The sequence below is a fragment of the Photinus pyralis genome, unplaced genomic scaffold, assembly GCF_008802855.1.
Source record: "Photinus pyralis isolate 1611_PpyrPB1 unplaced genomic scaffold, Ppyr1.3 Ppyr1.4_LG3a, whole genome shotgun sequence".
Lineage (NCBI taxonomy): Eukaryota > Metazoa > Arthropoda > Insecta > Coleoptera > Lampyridae > Photinus > Photinus pyralis.
Window position 1 is genome coordinate 2,386,058 of NW_022170509.1, and position 26,977 is coordinate 2,413,034.

At 34.7% G+C, this 26,977-nt stretch overlaps 1 protein-coding gene across 2 annotated transcripts in view; it reads right to left on the reverse strand.

Annotated features, from left to right (window-relative positions):
- The window catches only part of LOC116165979, a 152,178-nt gene that overhangs the window by 100,641 nt on the left and 24,560 nt on the right, over window positions 1–26,977 (reverse strand). The gene's annotated exons all lie outside the window — the stretch shown is intronic.

Below are 26,977 nucleotides of genomic sequence, written 5' to 3' on the forward strand. Positions count from 1 at the left end.
AACCTTACCTGTAAATCACAAAAAGTCTTCTAAAGTGCCTCAAAAATCATAGTACATTTTTAACGAAAAAAGTTTAACAATTATTTAAAAAATAATTCGCCGTTATCAGTTTCATTAACAAAGTAAACAGAGTCGTCCCCTTGGTCGACAAATTCCTCAGTCCCGCTCCATTTATGTGCGGGATTAATCTCGCAAAAATGCTGCGGGATCCCGGTGCAATCCCGGTATTGCATTCCCTATCCGGCAACAAGCCGACATAAGATTGTTTTTAAGGCACATTTTCTTTTCTTTAAGTACAAGTTTTTTTTTGCTATTGCATAAAGTATACCTTCTAATTTGGGGTCCTGTCCATCATCACTACATTCCATATAACCTCTGAGGGTAACGTCCATACAACAATGTTAATGAGGTACCTATCTGTAGCGCACCTTAAGTCTAATTTTATTTTATTGTATTGTAACAAAAAAATTCTTGTCAATTTGAATGTATTATTTTTATTTCTTTCTTTCTGTTTTTTTTTGTGCTTTGGAAAAATAAATTTTGTTTTAAAACTTTCTTTCTGAAGATTGAAGAATTAATCACAAAAAAAACGCGATTTCAAGGAACTCGATCGCCCTGAGTTAAAGAATATTTGAAATACGTTGAAAATGTAAGGGATGTTAAACATACGATGGATCAACTGCATGGCGCATTAGAAAAGTACGAGTCATACCATTTTGAGGTAGCCGCATTAGAACCTCACGGAGACCATGACAAGGACAACGAATTCTTGTACGAGAGAATTGATCAAATTGAGTAAATTGAAGAACGTGCCGGAAAACTCCGGCGAACTGTGGTATCTGAACCACCAACATTATTAGCGACGATAACATTGTAACGTCAAACAGCCACCAACCATCCCAGAAGATGTCCACCCACAAAGATTTACGGAATGGCTTGAACTTTGGGAAAAGTATTCTACAACAAACAACATATCAATATTCAAACTGCAACTCTTTGGAGTTATTGTTCACCCGAGTTTCTAAAACTTATCAACTTCCCAGAAACACCACCATATCTGTGAGTAATGTAATGTAATCTGTGAGTACTTGACACGATGTCTTCGTGCGAAGCGAAAACCAAGTATTAATTGGTAACAGTTCCTGAAAACAAGATGCCGACCAAAATATTGACGAATAGGCCGATTAATGCTTATCTTTTAACTTTAGTCGTGTGTGTTGATGTAGATAACTCCACTCCGGATCGTCTCAAGACAGCAGTGTTAATCTTAAGGCGCGTATACATCTGAGCATTGGGTCGAATGAGCAAGGCGAGCGCGAATGAGCATTTGGAAAGGGGGCTGAGTACACATCTGAATGGGACACGCGAGCGAGACACATCAGCTTCGCTCAATGAATGCTCGTAGTGCGCGTTTGTATTGTATGTCCTTTCCGTTCCCTGTCGATGTCCACACTGAGCACGTATGAGCGTGTTCGCCGCAAGCGCTCGCTTTGATCTACCGACAAAATTTGGATCGGGTCGAGCGTGCTCGGCGCACGTTGCTCAGTCGTCCACATTTGAATGCTCATTCGCGCTCGCCTTGCTCATTCGGACCCAATGCTCAGATGTATACGCGCCTTTAGGTTTTAAATCGAAATCGCTTGAAATTTGTCCCGCAACCCTTTATTCTTTTAATTTTTTGCCATATTTGTTGGGCTGGCGTTGAGCTTGTTAGTGACGACACAAACTGTTATTAGGCGATTTAAAGATCAATGACGTTTTACGTAGTTTTTAATATGTCGTGTTAAAATGGTTTTCAGTTTCGGTCACTTTTCTATAGTGGCCTTCTGATTAATTACTGTTACTCATAGCGTTATTGCAAGATCGGGGAAAACTAATAAACATTTGGATGAAATTCCATCCTAGTATCATATTAGCCCATGTTATATGCTCGTTAGACAATGCACTATTATTGTATTAAGCGTAGGTAAATAATTATCCATATATACCATATATACTATTGGTACCTATGAGGTCTAAATTATCATGACGGTGTCAAATACGTTATTTGGGCAAACATGAAAAATAACATTACTATAAGATCTACCTGATGGTAGTTCTGCAGTATAAATTATTGAATCCAAATTGATCACAAATTTAGTGCCCTGTCTTAATTGTAGATTAAATCGTTACACAGCATATTACATCTTGAAGGTAAAATCACGTTATAACTATTATGTGTAGGAACAATTATAATTTATACGACAAATGCTTTGTCTATACAGATACCTACGGATAGAGGGTTTACCTTAGACTTAGAGATTGCTTGAAGCCACATAATTATTTTAATGGATATTGTATAAGATGACATAAATAAAGTTATCTCGCAACAATTTCATAATTTATTCAAAGAATTTCTTTTAACAAATAACAGCGGTTTCTAAAATAACAATCTCATTCAATTTATTCTCCCTACTTTGTTTTTTTAACAATACACACGGTATAAAATTATATGTAATATCATGAAATTAAATTGAAATTCATTTTTAGACCGAAATTTACTGAAACAACAACACAGTTAAATATTAATCGAGATCCGTTACTTCCAGTTGAAGCTAGATATTGTTACTGAAAAAAATTGAAAAGCGTATAAAGTACGGAAAACAAACAAAATCTTTAACGCTGATGATTTGGCTTATTACAATCAAACCAGTAGGTAGTAAACCTTCCCAGGAGCGATTGGCCAATGAATAAGCAATCGTTAGATGGGTAAAGCGTATATTTCAGTCGTACATACCTTCGAAGCATATTTTGTACGGATTTTTCAAAATGTAAACAAGTAATCCTAAACGATTCACGTATTTTTATTCAGTGATTATAAACTTAAGTGACTCTTTTCCCACTAGTTTTCTACGAATTTTTGTCAGCTTAAATTCTACGTGCAACCCATACACCAGTTCTTATGGTTCTAAATAAATATCGCGATTTACCCTCCACGTATGTGTAAAATAAAATTTGGTGATTATCCATCGGCAGTCTGTTTTTCCGTTTCCGGACGAAATTGGTAAATAAAGTTTTTCGAATCTAGAATAACTAATTTCGAAATTTTAATATTCGCAGAAGTGGTGAAGATGAGGACTTTTTTCAAGCGCTGGCTCAGTGTTTTGTGGTGGCAAGACTGGTAGGGATAATATCGAAAACCAAGTAGATCCATTCGCCTATATACGTTATGTTTGCTAAGAAAAACATTTTGGGAACGTGCTCACAAAGTAAACAATGTGGATATTGGGTTTCTTTGAAAAAGAAATTGTTTTGGTGTCCCATAACATCCAATCTCTGTTTCAGTTCAGTTGAATGTTATAACTTTATTTGAGTTCAAAATAGTGTTTTCATATATGATGTTAATTTTCGAGAACATTTTTTTACTATGCTGTATTTACGCATTTTCATATAATGATCCTGTTAAATATTTACACGAACCAACGGAGAGTGTACTATCATCATATGCTTATATTAAAATAACTTACGATATTGCCGTGGACTTGTTAGGTTTAGTATCAATCCGAGAAGAAAAACCTACCAAACTACGCTGTATTTAATACTAAAAAGATACAGTGGATTTTATTAATTAGATCAACATCGAGTGGGTGTAATTTATATGAAACGTGTGTAGGTAAATATTTGCAATTACCGAGAAAAACATGCAAATTAGTATTAATTGTTACACACGATTTTGGAGCTTGTTCCGACGGGAAAACCGCTTCACTTGGTTCTGATACTATATAAACATAAATTAAATTGAAGGAGTTTAATTGTTCGATCGGTGCTCTTGAAAATGAGGTTTTCTCATCAAAAAGATACAGACCCAAAGTTGTCGAAGTGCTAGTGTTGTAATTTTAGGGATATAGTGCGCAATTTTCATTTTCCTTGCATGTTGCGTAATCCACGATTTGCCCAAATGTTAAAAACTATATTCTCTCTTTGATGTCACTAAATTAATGTTGATCTATCGATAATTAAGGCAGAATGTTACTTTATGTATTATTTTCGCCAAAAAAATAATATATACCCTTACTCTTAGTTTACAAAAAAGTTCTAGTGGTGCAAGACGCCTGCCTTACAACATGACTATATGCACTTTATTTTCTCTCTGTTTCTCATATCGAATCATTTAAAGAAGTTTAATTTATAACTATGACCGTGTTTATTGCCCTATTAAATATCTTCCACCCTTCCAGTGCAAAATTATATTTCTAAAAGCTTCGTTCACCTACAAAATATTTTGCAAAACTTCGAACTCATTCGATTCCCGTCAACAACTGAGTGTAGTGCGCTGAACTAGAAAATTGAAGTTCATTCTCTCTTAATTAGAAGGATCACGCAGAAGCGGTGATTTTAAAAGTTCCATATCAATTGTTTATTTTATGCTTCAAAATGAAGTATAGGTAAGATCTAGGGGCGCATGCAATAAAAGATCATGTAAATTGCCAAATTTATTTGTCATCTAATCATCTCTTTAGATGGGGGTAAAATATGCGTATATGTTGAAGATTATTCAATACGCATTTAACCTTTTATTGCTGTTTATATTGAACATCTAAAACTCCTAAGTAAAGATGCTATTTATAGCACGACTATCATGAGCTGGATAGTGGTATCCATGAGGTTGAATACTTTGAACAAGACGGCTTCATGTTTTTACTTCTTCTAAAAGCTTTTTGTTATAGTATAGATGTACAGGCTCTAGTCTATTTTGAGTTAGATTATTCGTGAGATCGATAATTTTAAACTTTGCTAACTGACCAAAAATGCGTTTTCATCATGCATATTATGCTGATTTACAACTTCTTTTAATAACTTACAGTAGGTAAAACAGTGATAAAATGATATACAAGATTTCGTGATTTATCTAACCGAAAGTGTTTTAAAATGCATTACTGAGCGACCGTAACAGCAAGCGATAAAAAATTATAGTCGCGGATGTCCATATTTCTTCCGACGATGTCCGTAAGCCGCCGGTCCGATAAATACCGCTCTCCACCAGCCTTTTCTTTATGACACAGAATCCATTACGCTGTATTCATCGCGCCCCGTTTTAAATTATATTCCACCTCAATGTATATATTATTATAATTGTGTAAGTAGCGCATATATGTGAAGTTTGCCACTTAGCGTGAGCACACCGCTTCATTTTTCGTTAAGCGTAAATGTCGAGCAAATTTTCTGCCAAAGACTTCACATGGATCAATACATGTAAGGAAAATCCGCATTTTATCCTTTGTATTTCTAAGATAAGTATACGAATTTCTGGCATGTCCCCTTTAATCTGCGTTTTTTGTATAATTGTACGTTGGAATGTATTTCTTCAACATGACTTGAAGCCCGTAATACCTTCTTTAAAACCTTCCAAAAAGACATTTTATTCAAAGTTCGCTGTATGTAAAAGTCGTGACAAATGAACACTTATAAATTTCACAACTCGTGTTTTATAAATTAGTTACAGCTCTAGAAAGTCGAGACTAGTTTTCAACTTGTCCATTTTATATAAAGAAGTAAATTTTTCATGTAGGTTTTTGTGACAAAGTTTTTACTACCACTAAAACATTTTTATTGTTCCATCCAATTTTTTATCTGTTTGTAACATTCACAATTAAAGGAGTTGACTGTACGTGGCCTGTCTAAAACTGGTCACCTTAAGCAATAAAATTTATCGCCTGTGGAGGTACAATTTTTGATATTAGGTGTTCATGAAATACACAAAAGTCAAAAGCTTATGCAGCCGAATAACTAATAGCTCATTTTCGATTAGTTATAGCACAGATTTGAGTGTTTAAATCTGTGGTTATAGCAAAGACTATTCGTTGGAGGAGGATAGTCTTTGGTTATGGCTACTTTTTCTGATTAATACGTAGGGGCATTTATTTTCACTTTATGCAGTATAACAGGGAGAATGGAATTTTTTAATGTTTAGCTAATTAACTTCTTCCTTTTGTAGCACACCATAGAATTAAATAGGCTGTTGTACGGTTATTTAAATTGGGCGTGCTTCGCAGTCCACTAAAGAAACTGCTCATGACTTATGGTAAATATAATACAAGACAAAGTCCACTACAATGGAAACCGTAATGTACTCATTAAAAATAAAGCAAAATAATCAGTGTCATTGTCGGTGAATGGAGTTTTACAAAACCGACAAACCATGTTGACCCATCGACCATTTTTTTATCCAAAGGCTATGAGAACTGAGCTGCATTGTCACACTATATCGTTGCTATAAAGAGGCGAAAGTGGAAATATGCATTTACTTTACTGTATTGTTGAAACATGAAAAAGACCACGCGGATGATACATCGAAAATATAAATTTCATAATAAACTTAATAATTGCTGTTACAATAAAAAAAAGAAAATTACTCCTCCTGTCTCAAAAGAAAATTCATGTACGCATGGGACACTGGCATATCAAGAACCTAATAACTTACTGTAAGGACACTTCGCATGTAAAAAAGCTCGACCCCCAAGGGTTTAAACTAGGGTCATTGTTGCTATATCAACTCCCGTGAGAATTGAAAAATAGGAAATGGTCAGTGATCCCATAGTATCCCATGTGGGGTCAGTTCCTTGGGATGACTTAACTAGGGAGAAATATGTTAAAATGTCCTTTTTTATCTGTTACGCCCAGTCGCAAAAAAATTAATTTCATTCTATTTGTTGGTTTCTGTCTTTATAGTACATGGGTAAAAGTAGTTATAGTTAACAAAATCTTCTGAATTAAAACTTGTGCGGAGGGCACTCCTTTTAAGGGAAAACATGATTTTGTACATACCAACCCTCTAATGTATACCCTGTATACTCCCTAGTGCAACCAGACATCGCGGCTTCAGAGATGGGCTCTAACTTAAGCTTTTGAAAATGCGATTAGTATTCAAAATGTCAAACAACTGTAGGCTTGCTCGGAGCGCAAACAGAGAAGACGACTGCAGATCTACATCAGTTGTATGGGATTGTCTCCAAGGCGAATCAAGCAGCGCTTGAGAGGAGTCTACCGTACACGAATATTCCTGGGTCGAATCTTCTGTTGCTAGTATTGCAAGGACGAATTTTTCGGTGGTGAGTCTCCAGAGACGAATTTAATGCTCACCCTAACTAGGGTTTCATTAAAGAACCATAGACACTTGCAATTCGTTAAGCATATCACGGGGTGTCCTTTTTTTTTACTACTTAAGGACCTTCCTAAGCTAGGATAATGTTCGATACCAAAATTGGTTCGTTTAAGGACCTTCTTGTTGAACTAAACTCAAAATATACGACGATAAAATTTACCTTCAAAATAGTCATTTTTTGATATTGTTGTTTCAAGATCAATTAATTTTCCACTTTCATATCAAAATTACTGCGAACTTTGACAATATCTGGGCACACGCACAGAGTTTTGTGCATATTGGGTAAGAGCCACGTCTAATTTGGGCAATTTCATACTTAAATATAATGGGAATCATGATTCCATTGTAGAAAGGATTTATTTGCCAAGGGATGCATTTACTAAGAAATGCAAATAAACTCAAAGGATTCAAAAATGAAGTCAAGAAATACCGTTCATTTTCGGCGAAACCGAATGTCTTGCGCCAAATTTCAAAAATCATTCTACAAATTGTCAGCGTAAAGCTGCAGGTCTGCCGTAAATGATCACGAAACATTGACCGGGGCTTTAAATAAATTTTTTAGAGGACGAGAGGGTGGTGCTAGCACGCCATTGTCTTGTACAATTAAACACTGAAATTCTACTTACCCAAATGAGGTTGTTAATATTGTTGATGTTATCTGTCCTCCCTCCTCTAGATACCCATCTTCAAGGTCTTTATGCAGTAAAATGAAATCACCCTGTTGGTACGCTTAACCACACTGTAACGTAAATTTAGTTACGTCCCTTATCTTGTTTGAAATTAGTTAACAATAAATTGACAGCAGTCCTAAAATGGATTATTTTATAACGGTAATTACGATTTATGACTCAGAATTTAACATATTTCAAGATCGCATCGATATAGGAACTGGATCGATAGGTAGGTACACAATTTGGTTTGCTTATGTAGCAAACAGCATTCTTTAATGCTTGTTGGCGAGGGAGAATGGGGAAGGGGATTATTTACATACAAAGTACGGCAACTGCAGATGGGGATCAGCCAAACTGAAAATGGATTGTAAAACTAAAGGGCACTATTCAATTGTGTAGGATACCAAATCAAATCCTATTACTAACAGGATTATTGCTATGCTATAAGTAGTGGAGTAGGTAAAATTGGATTCTGAAGACAAATATGAGGCATTTTGATGATTGGTGAGTTTGGTGATCCAAGGTGGAGAACCGTAGGAAATCGAGAGGACCAGATGACAATGATCCCGGAAGAGTCGAACTTTGAGAATCGTCGAACCTCAAACTCATTACTCTAATCAGCGTTAATTAAATTCTTTATATTTGAATAATAACTGTGTGTGTCATTGAGTTTCCTATTTTCCGAGTAATTTTCTTGAAAAGTTGTGATTCCTAATATACGCAATTTACAAATGGAACCCACTTATCGCAGTGGTCGACCAAAACACTTCTTTCTACAAATTAACTTCATGCATGAACGTATATGTATAGTATGTACTAATGCAACAAATTTACGACAGCCCGGCGTGCATTAACGTTACCACCGCAACGGCATTAATCATTAGGTACAATCACTCACTCATGTTAACAATTATTGTTAGCGAGTAAGAAGATAATACGTATAAAGGTGTTTTATACTTTTTTCAATACTAAACGGCTTCCTCTGCACGAAACAATAATTAGTACTCCTACACACTGAAATTTAGACTTCCAAATAGGATCGAATTATGGTGAACTACAGGACGTACCTAATTGTTTCTTTAATCGCGTGAAATTGTATTACCAAATATTTGTTGTAATAAATCGCAATTCTCCTTGTTTTTTTACAAATGAAAAACAACCCCAAACCTCCTAATGAGTTAGCTAATATCGCTTCATCCCTCAAGAAACTTCCTCATTAATCTCTCACGTGTAAGCTCTTTACGACAAAACATTTATTTTTTTATCGACCAAAAAGAAAATCGAAAACGCTTCGAATTTCGATACAAATTTAAGCACAAACCAATCCTACTTTTAAAGCTTTTATCATATATAAATACGTGGCTTTCGCAAAAGTACTCGTACCGGGTTAGCTAAACGATACTTAAAGGGACTGTAATTGAACCTGAAGGTTGTACAATTATAATTAATGTGCAAACTTTCGTTGCTTATCGCTGGAGTGTGTTTAGTTTTTAGTCATAATACGCTTCATTAATTACGTCTCCAAGATGTAAAAGTCATATTAAAAATAAGAATGTAAATATACAAGTGTTGCTGACAGCTTAAAATAAACATTTGCGGTAATTAATTAATTCTTGTTTTGACTAGCTCGCGTAACCGCATTTTGGGAAGCCCATCCAACCCAACAAAAAATGTACAGCTTAAATAAGAAGAGAGTGGAATATTTTATTTAGACATTCATACAGGATCACGTTAAAATATGCAAACCTGCTATTACACAACTAAATTATTTGTTAGGGTATAAATGTGAAAAATTGTTGACAAACGTTTTTTCCTTCCACATTTTCTTCTTTAAATTTACAGCAGAACGTTTATCCATTTCGCGAACTTTAAGTTTAATAAAGTTACTGAACAACTCTTAAATTGTTGTATGCTATGTCGATCCTTTTTCTTTAAATACTCTGAAACGTTTCCCTTTGTAGACCAGGGGTCATTTCCGAATATGCGTTATAACATAGTTTCTCAGCTTTTTAGGAGAAATTTAAATGGCCGTTTAAAAAATCAGAACCACTGCTCGATATTTCAGGTTTGACGTTTTTGACGTCACATCTAAAACACGGTTTTTTAATGTTATTAATATTATATACTGTTTCATTGCTGTTATTTCAAATTTCGATTAAGTCGTTACTTTTTATAAGAGCGTGGTTGGGGTCGCCAATTCCGTTAGTTAAAAAAAATAGTGTATATATCGGTAAGTCACAACCTATTAGCCTAACACTAATGTAACTAAACATTTTGATTAATGTGTAATGAAATATGTTAATATTCGGGCAAATTGTATCAAATAATTTACATGCGTTTACAATAGGAGATGTATATAAAATATTTGTGCGAGGTGTAGTTCTAGAGAATAAAGCACTGAGACGAGGAGGAATATGAAAATTAATTGATGACAACAAATGAGGTGCATCCAATTTTTTGTGTATAATATATTATCCAGAAAAGTAAGGCCGGCAACCTTCCTCCAGCCTCCTGCTTTCGAGGGAGCTAAAGTTGTATTTAGGTAGCAAAAGGTCATGATTGTAACCGCGAACAGGAACTCGTTCCTCTTTAAAATAAAGCATTTTTAAGAACCGTTTTTGGATAGATTCCATCATATTGATGTGAATGTGATGTGCGAATTGTTGGTGTTTGTGTTCTTAAAGAGGCTGAGTACTTCTTCTTCGCAAAATGGAGACAAGAAGATTGAGTGTTTCTTGATTTGATTTCAAAATAGGACGTTGGCAGATTAATCTTTGGATATTTTAATTTTCCGTCTTTTGCCCCAAAGTTTACATTGAAGTGGCCAACGAGAAACAGTGAAATATTCGGTTCGTAAGCAGAATCTATTACTGCATTTAGATATATCGAAGAAAAGCAATCGTTATAATCGTGAATTTTAATCACCCGAAAAGCAATGATTATCCCAATCTGGTCCTATGGTATCGAGCTGTGGGGTTGCGCTAGCAATCCAACGAGCGCAATCGAAAATTATGAGAGCAATAGCTAATGCTCCATGGTATGTAACTAACAAGATGATTTATCAAGACCTTCGTATCCCAACAGTCCAAGAGATACTAAAAGCCAAAAACATTACCAGACACTAGAATCAAACATCAATATTGTATTACGGCCACTAGTATAAGAGAGAACCACAGTAGGCTGAAAAGAAGATGGTCAGTCGACTTGATATGAGAAGTTTTTTCAATGGAAAAACCTCATCCGGACATTAGGGAGACCTTAACCAGTTCTCTCAGTCAGCTAAACAGCTTATAGAATTAAATAAAATAAATTAATAAATTAAATAAACTTGTGTCCATCACATTATATTAAGATTATTGTTGTTACCTACTCATACTCTTAGTTTAGTTTAAATTCAATAACAACTTATTAAAATTTTTTTTTAATTTTGCAAATAAACAAATATTATTATGCTTATAGAATATAATTCTGATTGCTGTCATCACTAAATAAATTAAAAAAAAAAGATTAATGGATGCTCGTATACACTGGACCAACAGATTCATACCAGAATTTATTTTGCCGTAATTGAAATTTTTGCATAAATATTTCCGGATATAAAACGGATACGAATTTTTTCGTGGATGTCCACTAAACGCAAACAGGTAGTTACTACTTCCGCGATTAAACCTGGTGATTCCTCTTCACAACCTTAACACGTAACTTTGTTAAACGAAAAACTTCGTTCTTCTCGACACGATGATTCATTACGGCCCCTAACTATCTTCAAAATCGAGACTTCGCGTACGTGAATAAAATATTTACGCGATCTCCACACTTAAGCTAAAACTGAGCTTACGATAATATATTTAAACTTTTTTACTAACTGTGTGTGCATTTTTTTCTGTATTTTATATTTCATCAATCATAGCTCCAGCGTGAACCCAGAAAGTCATTTGACAAAACTTTAAAGAATTAGTAATTATACAATCTTAGAATAAAAGAACCCACTTTTTCAAATTGAACCAACACGTCAAACATGCGTAAAGTTGCAGACATGCGCTGTATCCACGTGTTCAATCTCGGAAAGAGAAATAGAGAAGATTTTGGAGGTGAGGGGTACGCCGGCACTCGTATCAATTGCAGACTGTTCCTCACAGAGCCTTTGAACATTCTACCGCGACGAGAAGATAGCAATTTGAACAGAGAAAAATTTACTAATAATTATTTGCGCTAAAAGACTTGAGACTGACATTTTTGTGTTTCGTAGGCGTATTAGGTACTTAATTCTATAGGGCCAATGAAGTAAAACTAACAAAAACTTGATGACGTGGTGTGAATTTGTACGTTTTCATCCAGCTAATGATTTTTTATATCAAGTGCGTGAGAAATTAAAAGATTATGAATTCGTATTCCCAATAAAAGTAAGTCATCTAGGTATTAATTATTACACCTGAAAGCTAAAAAAAGGACTGGGTCTTATAGCATTTGTTCTGAATTAATTATATTTGTAATTCTAAAGGTACTTTTAACGAAATACTTTTTTTATCAGTCAGAAAACTTCTATAAAAGTTGAGGAAGTGTAACTGTGGTAGGATAATAAAACTTTTGCTGTGATTATTTCAAACCCAGCTTTTAGTTATTTCAATTTTGAACTTTAACTCTCGCCAAATCCCCAACTCGTAGGATATTGCTAAAAATCAGACAAATAAATGTGCGCACAAATCATTATTGGCTTCTGCAAAAGTATAACAAATGCATCCAAAAAAAAATGTTTCGGGCGATCGTTTTTTGTAGGCATGTGGTTAAAAAACACGCTTATATTCATCATATTATTTTCCCTTCTCAAACAAAATATTGACGTTAGCTTCGTAAAATGGAGCGTTATATCGTTTGCCAATAAAACGGGTCCAAATCTCAAATTATGTAGTAGTCCTTTTTTTGCAAACTATACGGTTTAATCCTATGACCTATAAGAAAATATAACAAAACTCCTTAAACTAAATTATGCCACGAATGCTTGAATTGACAATGTGCAGCTCTTTTAGTTCCATTACGTTATTCGCCCAAACAGAAAACCGAAAAGTCCGCAAACAAACCGTATGTTTTGTGCGTCAAAGTATTTTAATTTGAAAGTACATACAACTTAATTCTAAGGAAGGTTTCGAGTCTAGTGACCAAGATTCATTCGTTTATGAATCGTTGTCGTTTTGTCATTTTGTGCTAGGCTGTGTACAAGCTCTCTGTTTCTGTACGTCAAAGCAAACATATGAACGTATAACTAGTTGCTCAGAACGATGATCTCCATTCGAGATCAAAGAACATATTCCCCTGGCCTTTGAGTAAACCTCTTCCGATTCTCTAAAATTTTTCTAAGACCCCTAAACCAATGTATGCATTGTAATTATAAATTTTAATTTCTATCATAATTTACAGTGATAACACTTTTTTGGTAAAGTTAGGGGAAACATGATGTTTAGAAATTTTTTCGACTATACAGCGTGTTTAATGATATAATAATATAAGTTGTATATATGGGTTATCCTATGGGGCCCTTTCAGATGCTTTTTTTCAGTTTTATACGCGGCAGAGACTATAATGATTTACGGACAAAAAAATTGCGTATTACAACGGAATACAATTGATCTGGCTGTTTTGCACAAGTTAACCAGGTGGAGTGGCCATACGTTATATTCTCCAAACCCTAAGCTCGCTTCCAAACTATATTGAACTATATGTACAACCATAGGGCCAATCGCCAGAAACAATAGGCAGTGGTTGATGCAATTAGGCCCACATGTTCTGCACTCTGATTCCACGTGCGAAACTAAAGCGTGCTGGTCTTAGAAAAGAATGGCGGCTTGCGCGGCAAAATAGTTTGCTTATTCTTGCTTGCTTGCTTGCGATATGAAAAGCTCCTAAATAAATCATAAATTGGTTACAATTCTTACATTGATTCACAACAGGGGGGGGGGGCTAGTTCCAGCGGGGTAAATTTTGCATATGTTAAACAAATTCTTTCATAGTGGCGCATTTGAAATAATGAATTGTTAGTTAACTTCCACTACGATTGAAAGTACATAGTATGGAACTGAAAATACTTTGGATGAAACCTGATCATTGAATAGCCCCTATACCTAAATTTTCAATTTTCAATGAGCCAAAAAAATTCATAATTTTCTTTTTGAATTACGGTTAAAGTAAACTGTACAATTTTCTCAGGCGGGCAGGCAGACAGGCAGATAATAAGACCTATGGACACATAAATATTTGTAATAAGTGTCTATACTCTGAAATATACAACAGTAGCGTATTTTAGTGCCATTAAACTTTGCATTCACTACGATTATCACCAAAAACTAATAATATCTATCAAAAGAAAAAACACCTTGAAGGATTTTACTTCTGGAAACTGCACTAAATAGATACAGATATTGAGAAACTGTAGTGTAACGGTATTGGTTATTTCAGTTTGTGGCTTAAGATGAGAAACTGAAAAATTGAAACTAAGAACGAAATGTAGCCTCTACAATTAATAAAGTTGACACCGTATCACATTTTTAAATAAATCAAAACGAACGTTAGATTGGGAACAAATGTAATTTCACACACCGTGCAGGATGATGAAATATTCACGCTTTTATTAGGATCGGCAAACTAATCCGAGGAGATGTTGTTTGAAATTGTTTAAACATGCAGCAAACTGTGAGGTGTATATTTTAGCGGACGTCGAGCCCTATTCATGTATTTTTCCGAGTGAATAAATTTACTAAAATATTGTGCATTATAGAGCGCATTAGAGGAGGATTTTACTGCGGTCCTGTGAGAATCTCTACTGCAAGATCCACGGGATTTCTGTACACGTGATCTCCTCGCTGGAACTTTCATGCATGTTGTATTAAAATACATTGTTATGACAGCTCTGGGAGCATGCACCATATTTAACATCACACGCTCATTCCATATGCAAACCTAGAAGCAAGTCTTTACCACATAAACGGAAGCAGTATGACGTTCTCTATCTATTTCCAACCGGAACATTTTGTTTCCAAGGCATTTTCCTCTCCCAACAATTATACTTAGACACCAAATTATAATTCCGTTTACCTAATTTTCTCCATGACTCACTGATAAACAATTATAAACAATAGTAAATAGAGTCGAATAACTAGCTTTCGCATAGGAATCTACGTGAGAATATTAAATTTCTACGTAATTTATTTTAATTACAGTTCTAATAAGCTTGCTCGCATGGTAAAATTATATAGTCCCATTTAAGTACACACTAACAAGTTTTCAGTGCAGAACTACATAGCCATTCCACTGTAAATTGTGAAACTCGGTATACACTCGAAGTAAAGCTACCTTCCTACATTTTTCATGTACTTATTATATTTTCTATTAATTAAAACGTTGTCTTTCTTCTATTTGAAGCACGGCAGAATATGAAGTTCCTGTGGTTTTCTAATTTGTTATTTGCCTATAAAATTCTTGTCGAAATTGAAATCCTTTTTAATATTTATTTTAATCTAAAATATTTTCGACTCTAATTGCTAAGAAATACAACGTTTGATTATATTTGCTACAAATACAATCGACAGATATGGAAAGAATGTTGTGCTTTGAAATTTCATTAATTACTGGATGGAGCATTATTAAAATCATTGAAATACCTTAGAAAGGTACTTGAAACAACGACCTGGACGGGGATGAGTTTCGGTAATAAAAGGAAATTGCATTTCATTTGCCGGATATGCTCCAACTACATATACTAACATAATTTTCACCGTAAAAGAAATTGGAATTGTGGTTTTTCTGATATCGTTGTTACGCTAACGGCAATTAATTAACGCACCAAATAGGTTAATATTGAAAAAGAAATAGATCTGTAGATTAAAGCAAATTCAAAATAGCTAATATCCAAATTAACATTTCGAATAAAATTAATTTTTTGCTGTGTTTGGAGCTTTCAGAAACGACAACATGGCTAAGCTTCCCCACGTCAAAAAGAATTCGTATCTTGGAGTATAATGATGAACGGATAAAATAGTGAACTTTTAAACGCACGATTAGTTAAACGTTACCTATAAACATTTTTTTTTTACATTAGAAGACTATTGACCGAAAACTACGTAATAAAATTGTACTGTTCGCGGAAAATTAGCACCCTACTGTGAATGCGGGTATATGCCTTCACAAATCTTTGTTTTATCTTTCAAAAGAATTCTTAGGAGCTTAATTGTTCTTTGTACAATGCCTTAAAAGTATAGAGCGGACATGCTCACTTATTTCGAATATTAGGCATGGATAGCGACTAGCGGAGATAGGGAGGCGATTAATTTGGATAAGCATGTATTTTGGAAAAAAATCATTGCTATCTAGACATTTAGCAAAAATGGTTTTTTTAATATTCTTTTGATGATTATTACAGCATTTATGAACTATTATAGGCAGTGGAATCAATTTTTGAGTTATACATTCATTAGAAAAAATCACAATAATTCTTAATTAATTTCTGTTATGTTAAAAAAACATGTTTGTGGCGTCAAATAAATGTTTCCGGTACCGGTATGCGTAAGGAAACTTTATAAGTATTTATCAATTCTATTCTTAAAAGGTGAGAAAACTTTTAATATGATAACAATTTTCAGTTAAAGAAATTCATTCATGGGAGGTTTTTGTATTCCCGTATACATATTACCCGGAGAAGTTTGGTACAATCCAACATTGTGAAGATATCGACAAGGGGAAGAAAGGGTAAAAGCGAGCTCAGATAGGTAAGATAGAAGCTAATTTGAACTGTGGTTCTCTCTTTAAGTCATTAATTTTGTCCATATTTTCAAAAAAAAAAGGTAAACTGAAGTGTGAATTCTCAACTGATGTGTTGCATCTTGTATCCAAAGCGATTTTCAACATTGTGAAGATATCGACAAGGGGAAGAAAGGGTAAAAGCGCAAGTATTTCGAAATGTTGTGGTTCAGATGTTAGTTTAACTAGCTGCTGAAATCCATATCTTGAATTGGGGCCATAGAACCAAAATTCAAATCTCAGTGAACCCTTGATGTACAGATTTACCTTGACAAAAGGTTGGTTGGTCTAGATTTCAAAAGTTTAGGCCAAGACAATTTTCTTGTCCTACTCGATTATTATAGTAAACTAGCCGGGGTTAATAAAATAGCCAATAAAACAGAAGAAACAGTAATATCAACAGTAAAAAATGTGAGTCAAACACAAACCCTTGAATCGTTCTCCGACAATGGACCACCATTTAATTCATACGAATTTGGAAAGTTTGTAAAACAATATGACATTATACAAAAAAAATTCGAGTCCGAGATATCCCCGTTCGCCGTTCCTTTCAAATGAGATGATAGAGAGAACACTTGAATCTGTAAAAAGTTTGATCACCAGAACGTACAAAGAAGGTCAAGACTCTTTTGTAGCAAGGATACAGTACGATGCAACTCCTAAACAGGGCTTACCTGCTCCTTGTTTGTTAGCAATGGGTCACATGATTGTGATTACAACTACGATTCCAGTAACTATGGAACAGAGGATTGAAAATTTTAAGTAAAAAAAACCGAACAAAGAGAGGGGAAACCAGGTGTTGTGAAAGAACAACTTGGAGAAAGGGAATATATTGTTCATGTTAATGAAGGTCAATATAGAAGGAATAGGCAACACATAATACCCTTCCGCTTAACTTTACCAATACGTATAAATGGTAGAAAACGAGGATAATGACGATGGAATCCCAAATTCCGTGGGAACTTCCCTGCGAAACTTACTCAGGATATGGATCAATGGTAACTAGGTCAGTTGAGATGTGCGCTATGATGTATGTTGGTAGTATTAAATCTTCAACAGTGGAGGCTGATGGGCTTTTATTTCGAAGGGCGTTTATTTGTACACGATTACGATTTTGGTACTTTTTGAAATGAAATTCCATCCTTCTGTTTATATCTGAAATTATTTTTTCAATAACTTTTTCTTTTTGACGGGAATGCTGTGAACTAGAGTTTTTTCAACAGTAATATCCCAAGTGCATAGAAATAGCCGATTAAATTGCGATGTTTTCGTCTATTCATGCATATAATGATTGCTGCTTTATTTTTATGTAAATAATAAATAAATGTTGAATGACTAAAAATTTACAAAATGTGTATTATGCGGTATCTAGTGTTTTTCGTAGGGAGGGCGGCGCCCCAGAGCCCCCTGCGCGAGCCGCCACTGATATTTAATCTACAGAGCTCTATTAATCGACTACCTTTGGTAAATTCGATCTGCAATTTGGGCAAGCCTAAATTTATTGCCTTTTCTGGTAATTTTTTCATTCCATCGGAACAAAATAAGCTATACAGCCAAGTCTTTCTTGGTTGCCAAGTACAGTGACTAATTTTCATGTTTCAGGGTTTCAGCATTTGTTGCTCTGTCGAAAGGTTCCATCGTAAAAATAATGCGCCCCCCCCCCTCCTATTCGAATTATATAATTTAATTTTTAGCGCATCTTACTAGTGACTAAGTTGTGAGTTAGTGTAACGTATTTAATCAAAGTAAATCTACCTAGCAGACATTTACTCCTAGTTGAGACTGGACTGAAACCCAGTTCGTTATATTTGGCAATTTCTGATTCAGCACGTAGGTATAAAATTGAATGGCCAGAAGAGAAAGAAAAGCATTTTTCGGTAGCCGTAACTAATGCATCATAGAATTGTTTTGAATTCTAAGTTCATTTTCCGTTTTAGTATAGCTCACCGAAGTGTAAAATGCTTTAAATGGACGGCGTTTACTTATTTGCAGTTAAATTTGAATTTCCCAAATTAATCTTGGTTTTCTGTAATATCCAAACAACGCACCCAATAGGCATAAGGATCAGAGTTTAAACAAAAACACGATAATAAAGGGAAATAATCAAGTGCTACTTAAATTGCTATTTTGCAGTATCACCGAATTTCATCCCCAATCACGATATAAGCAGTAATGATCTGCCAGACAAGCTTAAATATAGCTTGGAGCAAGTTTAGTTAATCCTTGTATAATTATACCTACACTCTGCTACATTTAATTTTAATGGGTTTATTATGTTAGACGCCTGATAAAATTTAGGTGTGCCTATTCAGATGTTCAAACTCTGGTCCCACTGTTCAACAAAACACCTTTCATATACGTCATTCGGAGTTTTGTGACCAAATTTTAAGGGCAATATTAATTTTTGCGTGTATTTGGCGTACAAATAAGATTCATGCGGGATACACTAATGGATAAAAGAAATAAAAGCCCATGCATAATAATTGATGTATCGAATTCCAATATGACACAATGTTTAATGGCATGTGCCAGTACAAAAGGCCATTTTAACATTTTCCTTTATTTATACTCAAAATTATAAAACTCCATATTTTTCATAACGGAAGCTCGGCCCATCAATCAATTGCAACAGAGAAAGGTTATAGTTTAATCTCACGTACTTGACTTGCCCATCTATTAATAACGACAGTGATATCAATTTTCAAATTATGCCAGTAAATAAAAGCAGTTTTTTCGTTACTGAACATTTTAAAAACTGGCACTCAATTTTAGAATGCGGAACAAACCCATAAAGTTGTTACAAAAAATATATATCTGATGGTATAGTGTAATCCACTAATGCTATGAAATGTCTAAACCGGCAATTTTCTGTACGCCGCTTTTCTATATCCATATTTCTGTTAAATAAAATGCAATGTGAAAGGTCTTCTGCAACAATAGTAAACCGAGGGTAAGTTAGAGCCTGAAAGTAGCGAACATAATGTAACCCTTTTATACAAATTAAAAACCGGGACAGGGAAATGCCTGCGTTGGTTTTCATTCCTAGTGTCGCCTTCTTAAGACTTTTGTTTCTGTCAAATTGTAAACGTAAACATCCTTCTTACACCAAGTAGAGCAAATGAAACTGCCACATTTTTAAATTTACTAAAGTGTATCTAATGCCCGACGCTGGATATAACTTGAGAACGGAATGGCGAGTTTTTTGTTTCATCTGACCTTATTTTCATCGTTTTACGGTACATAAAAATGTTACTGTTGTATAAAACGTAAAATGTAATTAAAATGTATGAATCTTTTGGGTAAAACCTTTTTCACCTTCGCCCGCTGCAAATAGCCGCTCTAATTTAAATTATAAAAAATAAAGCACCCCCAAAATCAAACACATGAATAATCGCTATTGTTCGAAATGTCTATTTTTAACGTTAACAGTGGTAATTTGCTAACTATTTGCTTATTAGCTTAACATACACCTAGGTTTTAAAACTATTACATATTACGCCATTGTGACAGAATAAACAAATAACTATCAATTACATGCACATTTAATCGAGAATTACTACAAACGACGAAACCTTTAAAACAAGCATTGCAATGTGCAAGTTGCTTTTGTTGGAAGATGTACACATATGAATTCTTACAATTGGCTTTACATTCCTACGATTTTTGGAGACAATAAAATTGAGTACCAAAAAACTGTCATTAATGAGTGCACAATATCAACATAATTGTAGCGGTATATTAATTCTTAATTTCACCGCTTTATAAAATTCTTTTGTCTATTACATATGAATATTCACTCATCTGCTTTCATGGAACAGTTCAGAATAGAACATTTCATGTGAACACTGAATTAATTTGATTTGATTATGACGCCGAAACTTTTTCTTTTTTGTCGTATGTAGGTACCTTTAAATGTGTATATATAGTAATATATTTTAATAAAGCCTAACTGTTACGCATTTGATTACTAAGTAGATCAATAGAGCAACAATTAACTCACCCGCTGCAGTTGCAATTGGATTTAGCTGTATAGCAATATTAATTTATTCATTGTATTATCGTTGCACCAGAAACAGCTTGTATACATATAATAGGAAGATTACCTATTTATTGGCAAGCTTCTATCGAGACATGGAAAAATAAAATTGGACAGGACGCTCCTAATGAAATTCATTAACATGTGGGTGCTTATGTATCCATGCTATAACGTAAAATAAATAAAAGCGTTGCTTTTTCGCTTTTTTACATAATCACTTTGGTGTTTTCAGGACTTTTTAAGCTTTTTAACAAAAAATGTGATGAGATTTATTGACGCTTTAGATACAGTAATTGTAAGGTAGGGATATTTTGTAATTATTCATAAGTTATAGAGGTGCTAAACATTTCGCTACGTTTGATGAATTCTGTTCGATTTTACAGGCGAATGCAAATCGCAGAGAAAACCAAAACTATCGCGAATAAGAGACCGTATAATAATAAATTAGATTGATCCTGGACTACTCGTGAAATTATTTCTTCAAGCAAAAACCTAAACGCCCTGTTATACATACTACAAAAACTTACCCTGCTCTGAAACACCGATTTGTGGCACTGAAAGCAGCAGTTTTGATTAAGCAAAACTAAATTCAAGCACTTCAACTCCCAGATAATGGAATCCAGAAATAATAGCAAGACGACTTGGAAAATAATCAATTCAAACAAAAATCAGCGTATAGCAGTATCCAGCAAAATATGTCCCTCAGCAATATTGGACAATCGGTGATTGACCCTCCCAGGAAATTGGCAAACTTCTTTAATGAATTTTAACAGACAACACCTACCAACTTACTTGGATCTATTCTGTCAGATGTCCCTCAAGGTCTGCACATTAGAAATCATTCCCATATGCCGAGTGATCTCTTGAACAAACTAAAGCTCTCCCGGAGCCGATGGTATTGCTCCTCATATAATTAAACAAGCGAAACAACCACTTATCGAGATAGCACCGCATCTTATCAAGGCTTCGTTTGCGCCTGGAATTTTTCCATCGTGTCTTAAAAAGTCCGTCATTATACCTATTTTTTAAGAAAGGAGACGTTCTTGCATCGGCAAACTACCATTACGGCGAACTTGGAACTTTATAACAATATAGTTATCGACCTAGAAAATAAAAGAGCTCCTGTAGCAATCTTTTACGACCTTAGCCGAGCGTTCGACTGCGTTAACCACGACCTTTTAAGATTAAAGCTGGAAAAGTATGGCATTAGAGGAACCCCGCTCCATTGGTTCGCCTCCTACTTATCTGGTAGATCTCAAACTCTCAAAGGACTCCCAAGTAAATTATAATTCCATAGCTCTACCTATCAAGATTGGGGTACCACAAGGAACGATCCTATCTCCCTGCCTAATCTCGATCTAATTACATACCTCCCCATCAACGCAGTTACTCTTTACGAAGATGACGTCCACGTCCACGTCAATAGCAGCGAAGGTAGTATTGAAAAGTACCCTAATCTCATCGCAAATGCTATGTTCAAATGGTGTACAGGAAACCAACTCATTCTAAACAGAGACAACACGAAATATACACACTTTCATTCCGCATAAGAGTGTACCAATTTATCCATTAATATCGCAGGTTCGCGAATCGAGTATCAGGGGAACATTAAAATTCTAACCAATTTATTTATGATGCTGCTAGTGCGTGTATAAATTTATGCTTGTTTTTTCATGAAAGTAATGATGTCCTTATAGGAAGATATATCCGTCTTCTAGTGTTTTCGAACAGACGTTGCGTCTCCGGATTTAATTTTTGAAAAGCTAAAGTACGCTCGTTAAAAAAGTGATGGTAATACTGAGGATCCTTCGATATTTCGTGTATCACTTTATCACACTGTATCACACAATTCAAACGTACAGTTGGAACTCGACAGCCAAAATTTGAGAAGACTACTTAGCCAAGTCGTCGCAATTTAACAATATCTGCCATATCCGAATTCAAGACCTTATATAGCGAATCACATGTATAATGTTTTAAAGGTACAGGACACTGACTTTGGTTTTTTTTAAAATTCTGGTGTTCCTTCAATTGATGCTTCCGTTAAAAACAAGAAATATGCATTAAAAAAACGCAAAATGACTTATTTAATTATTCGCTTGGAACGCGCCATCAGGCACATTAACTGAAGACGCAAAAAGTCAAATAACCACCACCTCGACGTCAGTTACAGGGGAAAAAAGCAGCGGTTAGAACACCACATTACAACCGAAAAGATACGTTTCTTGCGTCCATTGAAACATTTTTTAAATTTTCAATCGGCTTTGATTTAACAGATATCGTGAAGAAGCAGCTGATATTGGGTTCAAATAAACAAAAAATAACTAAATATGAGGCATTGTAAAAATGTTAGTTTCAAAACATGGCAAATGTGCTCGTTTACAACTGAATGACAAGAATTCCAAAATTGTCATCTAAATAGTGTTCGTTTTGTGCTGATTATATTAACGGCAACATGGAACTTTTAATTTGGGGTTACAACTTAATGCCAAGATTCTCGATCCCGACCCAAATTAAAGATTACAAATGCTTGTTTTGTGCTGTTCCGATGTGCCTCCACTCCTACGGTTTGTGCGAGGTGCTGAACCTTTAAACTTCATGCTAAAGTAATAACACTATAACCTTATTGTAGCGACCTAAAGTTGACACCTGACTTTGGTTTGTTTTGTGCACTTGCTCAAAGGTTTTATACTCCACCTTCCGTACTATTATATGCGAAAACCCAAAGTTTTCACGAAGATCCTACATTATGAGAAGAAGAACTTTAATGGGGTTTACAGTGTAATCTTTAGAAGGAAAACAAAAAAAATCCCTCTCTTCCATTCGAACCCAAAGCGTAGATCATTGGCTGAACCAAACGCCCATGATCATTATTAACAGAACATAGGCTGGAAGATCCTTCTACATCCTTCTCACGGCCTCGGCCTCGTTCTTCAGGATCATTTATGTAGACCCCTTAAGCTATTCTGTATGGCGAAGCATTTTGGATTCAATAAAGATGTTAAACGTCCAGTGGAAAATTTGGTTCTACATTTTAGAGACTAAGAGGGACCACAACTTGTATCAATCTCAATGACCCTCCTAGCTTTCCAGAAAACCGGAAGTGTTAGTACAGAAAATATCGGCAGAAGTAAATAACCACGTTCGTTAAAACGTACGTAGGGCATCAACGGAAGGTTTTAAGTTTATAATTAATTTCGTTCGAAATTGGCATACTGAACGCATTGTGATCCCTATTTCTCACCATATAAATTGACAGTGTTATGAAAGGGATAGAAAGGGTTAAATAGAGGCTTAAAGTATATTACTAAGTTATGACCATTTTGTGGTACGTATATGCTAATATCGACCTTTAGTTTAATCTTTGTCTTGGACAACGACCACAAACCTACATAACTTATCATAAATTAATAACTGTTTGTTTTTAGTATTATTGTCTTCAATGCAGCATTGAATTTCACTGAGACGCAGATTTACGTCGAGATAATTTGAAACTGTTACTCTTTAGAAAATCAACCATTAGAGGAAAATTTGTAAGTTTATTGTTTCCCAAAATGAAGTAAATTTTGTGTTATTTTCTCTAAATATTGCAGAAACATTCAACAGTACCACTTCCTAATTTGAATAGTCATCAACTCATCACGTTACTTGGAATGGAAATTATTAAAATAACAGGATTAGTTGAAGTAATTGTGAATACATATTAAACAAACGTGTTAGATAAAAATCGTTATCTTAGCAACAAAGTTATTTCATTTAGGATATTCGAAAGATTAAGGGAAGTTTGCATAAAATAGGATTAAATTTACATAATGTAACCTCGATGTTAAAATCCTGTAGCTATTTACACCTGTTATTTGGAGACATTGTGTGGTACTAATTGTCCCATAAATACTAACTTTAAAGAAACTGCGAATGGTTACACGATATTAACATTACTTCTGAGGATTTTAGGGGTAAAAAGCGAGTAGGTGAACGTCACTCCCAGTTCGGTGTGCTTGTTTCAATTAAACCAAACTAACTTCCCAGAGAAACCAAAGTAAGTAACTTGATAACGTAACACCAACGTAAAGTAAGTAGGTAAATAGTTATTATCCTTGAAGCTAATTTGTACTGTTCTGAGCGCCTCTATAACTTTTAACGGCGAGAAGAACTGCAGGAACGCAAATAAATAGTGGATTAATATATTTCTTTAAAGAGAGCGTCCATCACATAATTTTTCTGCTGAAATGTAGAATTAATTTACTTAAAGTCTAATCAATAACAGGGCAAGCTCCCGTTGCTAAAGGGGGTTTGGGGGTTCAATGCTCCTCATCTTGCCGAAATTTATAATAACAACTGAAAATAATTACTATTATTATGTAAAAATGATTACACACATAGGTATTTGATCAGGTCTATCGACTGTCTCTGGGCCCGATAGGTTTCGTTAAATATCACACATTGACAAAACTGTGGTTAAAATCATAGTTTTGCATCAAAAGCTAATTGTGTTAATTATGTACTCGTTTACATACGATTTCTGCACGTGTGCAATTTGTTTTCTAACCAATGACAAAACAAATGGCGCCTATTTACTTTGGTTTCAACTGCATTTCTGGACAAGTGAACGTAATGCATAATTTTCCTCCTTATTATAACGGTAGCTCTTAAGTTGGATTTAATTTTTGAATATTTTAGAAAGTGCGCATTGTTACAGGTTTATTAGCAGAAAGTGTGCAGGATAGTTAAAGAATAGGCTTCGTAATTTCAAAATCTGAGTAAATTTAAATTTGTGAGAAAGTTCACAGTTTCCATTTTTAAGCTGGCAATCATAATTTTGCTTTGAGTATTTAAATTCTATCGAGCATTTTTTTCATAACAGCTTTAAGATCTCTGTCAACAGAATGAGGGGGGGGGGGGGGGGGGACAAGAGGGCTAAAAACCGCAACAAGGATTAGGTCATTTCTGTATTGTAGGAATCCCTGCGCTTTCATTTAATTCGTAGCGCAGGAACGAAAGAAACAAATTCAGTGATTAAAAATGACTGTTTGCGTTAAATATTTTGTACGCGTTAATTAGTTAGCACGAATAGGTAGGAATCACTAGAGAGAGTTTTGAATTCATTCGGCGAGCACCCGAAAGTATTTTTTTTACCGATTCGGGCCCTAGTTATCAGAGTTCGAAAGTACATTTGTTCTCTGATAATGGTGGGTACTGGAGTCACGGTATTGTGAACCGTGGGGGCTCGCATCAGAAAAAAGGTAAAAATAAATCCGTTCTAAATTACTCGCGCATCCCCTGTGTGGTTCAGGTTAATAGTTTTTGCATTACAGTTTGAACAGCAAAAAAATTCGTGCTGTATCGGTCAGGTTGAAAGTTGAAATTTTTCGGGCATCAGAAAACCCAGTTGTGATTGTAGATATTTTTCTTGAAACGGAAATTTAAAACGCGAGTTCCGTACGTTTACATTTAAATGAAATAACACCCAGAACTAAATTAATTGTAACCTGCCAGTTTTTATCCACGCTAAAGAAAGGGATCAGGTGTCAAGCAAAGACGATATTCTCATATAAGCAGTTGGGTAGCCCAATTACCGTCGCGTAAAGTTATTATCGTATTCGGTCGAGGGCAAATCAATTAAAGGTACCGTTTTTTGCTACAAAGGACTATTAGTTACAGCTATTTCAGCGCAAACGCAACAATAACTAGTCTTAAACATGCGTTGGAAAAAACGTTCATAAAAGGGTAGGATCTTGTGTGGTAGAAATTTCTCTTTTTACGTTAAAAAGCATTTACAACGTTTAAAAACAGTTAGAGGGCCATCTCCAGCTTATTTTTGTATAAACATCGTCATCTGCAGAAGGACCTTCTTTATATGAGGTCTCGTTATTTTATTTATGTAACAATTAAGAGTGGTATTGCTATAAGAAAAAATCGTCGTAACTTATAATCGATTGAAGTTTACACTTATTGAGGAATATTTGGAACGTACGTCCTTAAATATTGCCATATCTGATCATTACAATTGGATTTGATAGAAGAAATTAGTTTTTCATTTCCTTGATATTTCAAGAGAGAAAACCTCTAAATTAATGTGTCCGTTTTGATTATCTTAAGGTAAATTGTGTATAGAAAATTGTGCCGTACCTATATTGTTATTAGGTACACTAAGGTTTGACATAGAGTTAAGATTAGTTCAAAAGAAATTGATATAGTTAATCTGAAAATCACAGCGAAAACTGTAAATAGGAAGTGTAAATTGGAACTATTTCACTATTTGATTGTTTTTATCACTGTATCCAAAACTTTATGGTCACTTTGTGTTTAATTGTAAGCAGGTCAGACAGTGTTGCAAAAATG